Consider the following 9,547-nt stretch of genomic DNA (forward strand, 5'->3'; position numbering starts at 1 on the left):
TATGTAATAATACTGAAAGAAGATATCAACTGTGTAAGAATTCTAAAATATTGGGAGCTGTAGATGGCATAATGGTTACATCGCTGGACTCCCATGTAGTCTACTGTAGTTCAAGTCCTGGACCTGGTGACTTAAAACTCACAGCAGGTGTGTGTGTACCCAAGATCCTGAGAGGATAAGAGATTGTAGCATGGCCATGTGGCCTTTTTTCCTAGGGGGTGTGATTTCTCACTTTTTGTCCTTCTGTTTCTCTCTGTCTCTCTGGTGAGGGCACACAACTTATAACAAAAATCTCTCTTAAAAAATTCTAAAATATTAAATAAAATTTAAAAAATATAATATTTAGTAGTTGCTGAATTCAGATTTGGTATTAGGCAATGAAAATCCAATGGAAACCAGAACACAGTGTCTATACAAGAAAATTTGTGGTCACATTTTCATCCTGTTTCCAATAAGCGCTTTGTACTTCTAATACATAGTGTTGTTTTAAAAAGTAAACCTGAACAAGAGTGTTAGTAGATATATTTTTCTTTATGATGCTCATTAAAAATTTCTTATTTAGTCTTGAGAAGTCATACAAATATGTACACATTATATTTTATATGTTCAATATTTATAGTGATTTGCATAGTATTATGTTTATTGATGTTACCATTTACAAAACTCATTTGTTAAGCAAATATTTGAGGTCCTTCAGGGTGCCAAGCACTGTGGAGATTGTGGGAAATAAGCAAGCCTATACCCATCAAAGACACATTATTCCCCAGGGAAGTCAAGCATAAAAACAAATTATAGGTGATAAAGCATTAAAGAGACTGTGATAGAATTTGTTCATAGGTGATATAAAGAAGGAATGTCTATTTATTTTGTTTTGTCCAGAGACAAAGCGAAGGCCAAGCCTAGATATTTAGGTGCTTAATGAATGACTTTTGGTGGTGACAGTAGACTTGACTTGGAAAGCACAAGATAGATAACCCTTATTTTGGAGCTCTCAGTACTGTCAGTACAGAGAGAATTTCCCCAGCAAGAGCAAGATTCAATTGAAGAAAATTATTGCTCAGTGAACTGTTGCTCAAACTTGACCCACAATCTCACAGCTGGAGTAGGCTCACTTCAATGTCAGACAGAGAGCTTCTTACACAAAAAGGGAGAAAGTAAACCTTTGGCATGATGACTTTTCTTTGTACAAACCCAAAGGGAGAATTTGCCTGTGTTTTGAAATTTCTTTGTATGCCTGCAAAGAACTAGTAAGCTTCATAACACTGGAAATATGTGCATGATAGTGAAACATGAAAGTTTGTCATTGAATCAATGTGGCTTACACGATGTCTATGTCTTGTTTGTTCTTAGGTTGTTCTCATAACCCTCTGTATGCACTGCAGATTTGGCATCAATTTAAGCCCAGATCCAACCCCATTTCCTTTTCTGAGCCTTTCCTGGTTTTCCAAGGGAGAAGTACACAATATCATCATTCCTTGTCAAAGTGATATTCTACTGTCAATTTATAATTAATTCTCTCAACACATTTATTAAGCAACTACTATATTATAGTTTGGAAGGATCATTGGTGATCAAAAGTGGCAGTGCCAGGGCCTCACAGAGTTAACAATTTTGTTCTCCCACACGATTGAACAACTACACAGTCAAGGTTATTCAGTTCCTTGTGACAAGCTGTGAGGTAAATAGAATAACGTGGTAGGGAGTAAAGGGGTGGGAAGCGCGTGGAATCAGGGCCGAGACTAGAGCGTGGAATCAGGGCCGAGACTAATTTATCAAAGGGGAGTCAGGAAGCGCCTCTCTGAAAAGCTAAAATGGATTATGGGCCACTCACATAGACTTGATCTCCCTTGCTAAACTCTAAGACTTTGATATCCCAATATTACCCAGCCTAAAACTTAACCAAGAGAAGAATTCAGTAATTGCTAAACTGTGTCCTGTACGAAAACCTGTGTTATCGGGTGTAGCGCACAACTGCTGAATGCAAGGCAGCGAATGAGGAAGCATTTAGAACTGGGAATGACTCCTGGTAGAGCTATGGTCCAATTTTGTATTGACCTGCATTGTATGTTGAGATCTGAAAAATAATGAATCAAGAGTTCTGAGTCAAATGAAAAGTAAAGGAGTCAGACAGATGGAAACACGGAGTTTCAATCTTTTTTTTTTTTAATTGCCAGAGGGTGTGTATGCTTCCCAGAGAAATAGAGAGACAGAGAGATACAGAGGGAGAAAGCACGTCCCAGTGGGGTGCAGTCATGTTGCAAACCCTCCTCCTTCACCTCTATCCTGCTGTGATCTGGGATATGTATACATGCATGCTCAGCATGGTTTTTAAGCTATAGGGATTAGAATCATGGCCAGCCACATGGAATTCAGCTCTCATAACCACTAAGCTAGAGGGTCAGCCCCTCAAATTGCAACCTTTTAAAAAATTATACTTTTATAGTAATGTGACTTAGGTGAGAGAGTTTTGTTTCAATCTGAAGTCATAGTCAAAAAAATCATGATGTACTTTTCTGTGTTCTTCTATCCAAAAATGCATGATGACTTTCTTGACAACCCAATATTTACTACTTCCTGAACCTCACCCTTCAGAAAATCCATCTTACAAAGAGCTTGAGTCTCAAGAACGAAGAATATACTTATACCCAAAAGACTTTCTTATGCTTTGGGGCACTTACAGGGGACATAGAAAGGCCTGATCTCTTACCCAAGGATGGTTAGAATATGGAAGCAGAAATATAACCAACCCATAGGCAAGTCCAGGGATAAAAGAAGAGGGTCAATAGCTCATGCTTAGAGCCAAGTAGCACCAATCTACTGATCGTGGAATTGGATAACCAGAATGCTGCTCTGCTTGTGAATGGGGAGAAGTTCCTCCTTAGGACCAAAATGGGAACACAGGAAAAAGGGGAAATATTTCCTATTTAGTAGCAATCATCATTATCTAGTAGCAAACATTATTAATCATTTATAATATAAGTCTTAGCTCTATCTTGGTCATTTTGTAGTTCTTTCCAAGATTGTTATTTTCCTATGGAAAAAAGTATTGTAAAACAGAATCCTAATATGCCCAAAATATTTTAAAAATCAGGGGCTTGTTTTTAATAGAAGTAGAAATTCTTGAGGTCTTCCCATTTAGCCCTCTCTTAATTCCTTAACATAAGACACTGTGAAAAACATCTTGCGTATCATAGATCTAGATGTTTCATAAGGATCATTCACCTTTTTTTTTAAAGTTAGATGTGTGCTATAGGGTGTGTTTGCTGGAGAGAGATGGCAGAGAGAGAGAAAGAGAGAGAGAGAGAGAGAGAGAGAGAGAGAGAGAGATTCGAGCTGCCAGGTCTGGGACTCAAACAATGGTGGACCATGGACCATGTAGGAGTCCAGTGCCCCAATCACCACACCACCTGCTGACCCCAGGATCATTCACCTGTTTTTAAAAAAATTCTCAGGCATCAAATTTTAACTCAATCACATGTGAAGTCCTGAATGAAAGACTGAACAAACACTGCCCCTGCGTTTCCGTGCGCATCTCCATCAACACCCGCATTGTTATAAGCACCAAGTGTGTCTGCCGCCTTCTATTGTCTGCACATACCTTCTAGTTTCAGCTTCTGCCTGCAATGATTCAAGGTTCTGCACTGTCTTTTCCTTCTGATCTAAGAAACTCTGATACATCATCAAGGCTTGTGAAATATTAAATCCTTCTGTGAAGGCTTTGTATTCCCAGCTTTCTTTCTGTATGCTGAAACTCTATCATCCTACAGTGGAATTTTCAGTTTATATTGTGGTCTTTCTACAAAAAGAATGCTCTCTTCAAAATCCTTCCGGACTGATTTTCTTCTCATTATGCAGATCTAGCAACCCTTTTTCAGAAACATCTTTCTTTTTTCTTCTTTTCTTTTTTTCTTAAGAGATTTTTGCTATATGGCACGTGTGCTCGCCAGAGAGACAGAAAGCAAGGAATCCTCCCCCCCTCGACACTCCCCTGGGGATGGCCTTGCTGCAATCCCTTCTCCTCCATTCTCCTCTCAGGATCTTGGGCATGAACACACACACGCCTGGCATAAAGTTTAAGCCACTGAGTACAGGACTTGAACCACGAGGGGCTACATGGAAGTCCAGCAATGTAACCATTACTCCATCTGATGGTACCAAGAAACACCTTTCTTGAGCACCAAATAAAACCTGGCATCCTCATCACTCTATCATGTTACTAGTTTTATAGCTTTCAGACCACTTATTATGGTCTGGAAGGCAAAACAACAACAACAACAAAACCCACACTTTAAATGTGTCTGGAAATCTCCCCCACAATCCATGAGAACACAAATCGTGTGTGCCTTGTTCCCTGTTTCCACCTCAGCACCATTTTCATTCCAGCCCGAGTCAGTGCTTGGTAGAGGTTTGTGAGTAGATACTTGAATCTCTTTTCATCCATGCTGATAGGATGGAAGTAATTTATTGGTAATTGTTGAAGGACTGACTGACTGAATAGATGGATGAATGACTTCTTTGTGTGAAGATAAAAATAAAGCAGCAGGACTCATAACTGGATAGAATACATTAATAATAAAAGATTTCCTGGTCAAAAGTTTGCCTTTGGCAGTAAAAGAAGCCTTGCAAATTGGTCAGTGAGGCATATTTCCCCATGAATCATTCATTTCCTCTCTCAGGCATCCTTGCAAACCAATGGTTTTTTAAAACCTACTATTGAGCAACTGTCAATGTCTCAAACACATGCATCTAAACCCCTATAACAGAATTTAGAGTGAATTTGTATCTGACATCAGAAAGTAAAGCCGAGTCGGCTCTTAAGGGAATTGACATTTTCATTATCATTTTTTTTTTTTTTTTGGTTAGATGTGTTTAAGTTTAAGGCCTTCTGCAGATTCTATTAAATCTCACAGTTTTATCATTTCTTAGGTATTTATTTGTTCTGCAAGTAAGATTGAGATAGAATACAAACTGGACCCTGATGAAAACTGTTTTTGTGTCCCCATTAGATATCAATTTCTTTTTCTTCACCTTTTGATGTAGTTTATTCTTCATGTATGACGATACAGGCATTGCTTAGTTTTTCTGTTAAAACACAATCTGACTTGTGGATGAAAAACTGGGACTTATTCATTTATTTTTGTACCCCTCTCCCTCTACCTGTGCTTTGTACAAACAAGGTGTTTGGCATAGAAGTTTCTAAAAGGAAGACCCATAAAGCCACTGAGAATGTCAGGATGGCACAGCAGTGAGGCTCACTTCCCAAAGGCCCACAGAGAAGTATATTAAATGACTAACAATTAAAAGGAAGAGGTAAAATACAGAACTGTCTTTAAAATAAAATAAATTAATAAAAACTATCTCACTGTGGGTCCCTAGCCCTACAGCTGATCAGGACCCTGGGCACATGTTTTCACGTTGAGGAGCTGAACCTGTGGATGGCTATGTGGTACCCAGGTGGGCAGTTCAATCCACAACCACCTGTGTCAACAAGACTGGGCCATAATGTGTATTTCCTATAAACTTTTTAAAGATCCCTCATAATGTTCCTGTATATTGCCACACACCAGCTTACGTGACCACTTTTACCTCAGTTATACTGAGCTAAAGACCCTTCCCCTTCCTCTGTATAGTTATTGGTCTTAACTTTCATGGAAACACTTGTTAGAAACATGTTAGGAGACTATTTGTCACAGGAAGGCACCTCACCCCCAAGCCATGGAAATTGGGTAATAACTAAGACTGTCTTATGTTGATTTCAAAATGGTCAATGACAGAAACCCAATTCAAATATTGAAACACACACACACACACACACACACACACACACACACACACACACACATAAGCTCACATAGTTGGAAAGACCAGAGGTTGGAGCCAGGAATCCAGGCCATGCTGTTACATCTCTTCTGTTGGTCTCCTTCACATTAAAAGTTCCTATATGATGTCTGCCACATAGTAAGTTCTCAGTGAATAATGATTGAGTTGACTTTTTGATTCAAGATAGGTATTCTCTGACATATTTTCCAAAGAGCATGTATACTTTCAATTCTGAGTGAGATGTCTATCGAGGGTTTCTTTTCTTTCTTTCTTTTTTTTAATGCCTTACAGAACTTTTTTTTTTTTTTTCTGTTGTTAAACTATGTTCCCTGGAGCTTTGGAAATTTATTCTTCATTGTGGGAGTATGGAACAAATAAAAAATACATTGTAGCCTTTCTGATAAAATACTTTAGGCATTATGACCTCATTTTTAAAGAGAAAACATTGACTTTTCAGGACCTTAACGTTATAGTATTTTTATGTCTGAACTTTAAGATAATTTAAAGATGAGGTTTATCTTCCTTATAAACTTTCTTCTTCAATAAAGGGTTGTATATCACTCAGAAGGTATCATTCTGGTAAAACAGGGAATAGTATTTGTCATAAAATTTGTCTCAAGATACACACACACACACACACACACACAGTTTTTAGATATTACTTGAATAAAATTATAACCATTTGCAATCATTTCTTCAAGTTAAACTTTGCCTCTTCATGTCAGGCTTCCCTTCTTTAATTTATCAGTTTATTCATTTATTCACTCATTCATTCATTCAACAAACATGCATTGAGCATGTAATTAGGCACTGAAGATACAGACTTGAATAAAAGAAAGAGAGAAAACATCCAATCTCAAGCATGCAAATGCAGAATTGATAAATTATTCAAGTATTTATCAAGCATCTTTCAACTACCAAGCATTATGCTAGGTTTTGGAGATACATCTGCAGAGAAAAAAGACAGAAGCATTATCCTCACAGAATTTGAAGGGTAGTGAGACAGAAAAGAAATACCTGAATAGAGAAACAGGTAAACACAATAGATTCATATATTCTATTAGGGTTATACAGAAGGCAGTGTGATAGGGTAAGAAAGTGTAATACTACTTGGTGAAAGAGTGGGTAGTGATGTTTAGTAGATGGAGTGGTTGGAGGAGACCTGTGACAAGGTGAGAGATGATTCAGGAACTGAAGAACTAGACAAAGAAACCATGGGAAAAGACAGAGGTGGGGGATGATGGCTCAAGCTGAAAGAACAGTACCTTAACCTTAATTCCATTGTCTTGTGAACATTTTTAAATTCCTTCATATGCAACCCCCTCCGGCCTCATGCACTATCTCAATTGCTGTTATCAGTTGTGTGACTACAGATCATTTATTTAATGTTTTGGCTTCTTGATCTCTTTTTTTTTTTTTTTTGGAGAGATTTTCACTGTAGGGCGCGTGCGCTCGCCAGACAGACAGAGAGAGACATAGAGACAGAAAGCGAGAAATCACTGCTGGTTCCCTTGATCTCTTTTCAGAAGCACCCACCTAGCAGAGATTTTCCAGATTGAAATGTGAAATAGCTCAGATATTGCTTGTGATGATCAGAAACCTCTTGGTATTTTCATATTTAATAGAGGTAGATATTAATACATTCTAATTTTATTTTGTAAAGATTTATTAATTATTTTACACTGTACCTGAGAGAGACAGAGAGAGAGAGAGAGAGAACACAAGAAAGTAAGTTACCAGGTCCGGAGGTCTGGGACTAGAACCACAGTCAGTCATGTGGGAGTTCAGTGCTTTAACCACCACAGCCCGAAGTATACTCAAAGATTAGGAAAAAAGATTTTAAAAGATTAGGAAACTGAAACACAGAAAGCAAAATTGTTGAGGCAACATTTTTTTTTTTTTTGGAGAGTTTTTTGCTATAGGGTGTGTGTGCTCGCCAGACAGACAGAGAGAGACAGAGAGATAGAAAGCAAGAAATCACCCCCCAGGGGGGATGGTCACGCCGCAATCCCTTCTCCTCCATTCTCCTCTCGGGATCTTGGGCACGCATGCACACGCACCCGGCGTGAGTTTTAAGCCACCGGGTCCGGGACACGAACCGCGGTCGACTACGTGGGAGTCCAGCGACATAGCCATTACGCTAACTGCTGGTCCTGAGGCACCGTTTTAATGCCCAGTCCACAGAGGCCAGAAACCACGTTCTCATTTTTCTTTCCTTGTTTCATTTTCTAACAACTCTAGAAGTCATACAGTGACCTGTTTGCCCCTGGTGTTTTCATGGCTCTCTCTTCATCTGCTTTAATATCCTACTTTCCACAGATATTATAACTTGCCTTTTAACATTTTTAAATTAAATTTTATTACTTTTTTTTTTTTTTTTTTAATTTGCTATAGGGCAAATGGACAAGCAAGAGAAAGGGAAAAAGCAAGCTGCCAGATCCAGGACTCCAACCATGGTCCATCATAAGGAAGTCCAGCACCTTAACTACCATGTCACCTGTGGGCCCCACACATCATTGTTAGTGGAAGGAGTTAGTTTGAACCTAAAAATGAGACACTGCACCTTGTCTTGAACTTGGAGAGGTGCCGGAGCCTGCAGGTATCAGGTACCAGCAACACCTGAGTTTACATCATTTTGTAAAACGTGAAATCACTCCCTTCACACCCAAATCAGGAATAGTCTTCATGTGTGGGTTCTATTTATTTTGTTGTTGTTGTTTTGTTTTAAATTTTTTATGGGGAAAAAAGCACTTTCTCTGCAGTTAAAGCCTAAAGTGATGGCAATGTTAAGATGCAACCCTGTTTTATTCCAAAGCCTTTGGGCCCAGGGTAGCGTGGGAAGTCAGCAGTTTGGATGAGAAGACAGAGCCCATGAGCTCCTGCAATGGTCACCAGAGGTCTCGATTTCCTTGGGCGAAGTGGCCTCACCTATAAAATGAGTGACTAGGACTCTGTGATCTCCTGGCTGTGGGGAGGGTTTGAATCACCTTAGGCCACACTGTACTTACGTATCCAACTGCATTCATGTTTTAAAATTTCATGATACTTACTCTATTACTGGGTTCTAAATTTACTCATAATATTTACAAATAACTTAGAACATGCATGTGCATGTATGTGTACAATCTCACATATTAGGGTGTTTTGTGCATTAATTAAAATTTTTTGGAATGATCCTAGCAACTGGGAAAATTACTTGTACTCATGTTTCCAGCATCAAGTAATACTTTAGTTTATCTCATGATAAATTGTTACTACTCCTGAATCAATATATCATTAATGAGAACTTGAATAAAATTTAAAAATAGTAAGTTTAGTCTATTCTCTGATGCTAATAACGAAAATACCTGAGTCAGGGTGATTTCCAAAAATAGAGGTTTATTGAACTCACAGTTTTGGAAGTTCAAGGTCAAGGCAATGTATCTGGTGATGGTCTTCTTGTGTCTCTCTCTGGTGGGTACACATGCCATATAGCAAACTGAAAAAAAATAAGTAAAATTAAATGAGTAATTCTTAAAAACAATATAAGTTGGGGGTAGTATGGTGAATACCAGTATCTGAGAAGGAGATGGGGAAGGAAAGATAGGGAGAACTTGGTCACAAGTACAAAATTGCAGTTAGATAAGAGGAATGATTTCCAGAGTACTAAGGAAGAGTAGAGGAACTATATATAGTAAATAAAATTTTTAAAAATTATTTTATTTATTTAATTTTATTTGTAATTATT

This window comes from Tupaia chinensis, unplaced genomic scaffold, assembly GCF_000334495.1.
Source record: "Tupaia chinensis unplaced genomic scaffold, TupChi_1.0 Scaffold000066_1, whole genome shotgun sequence".
NCBI lineage: Eukaryota > Metazoa > Chordata > Mammalia > Scandentia > Tupaiidae > Tupaia > Tupaia belangeri.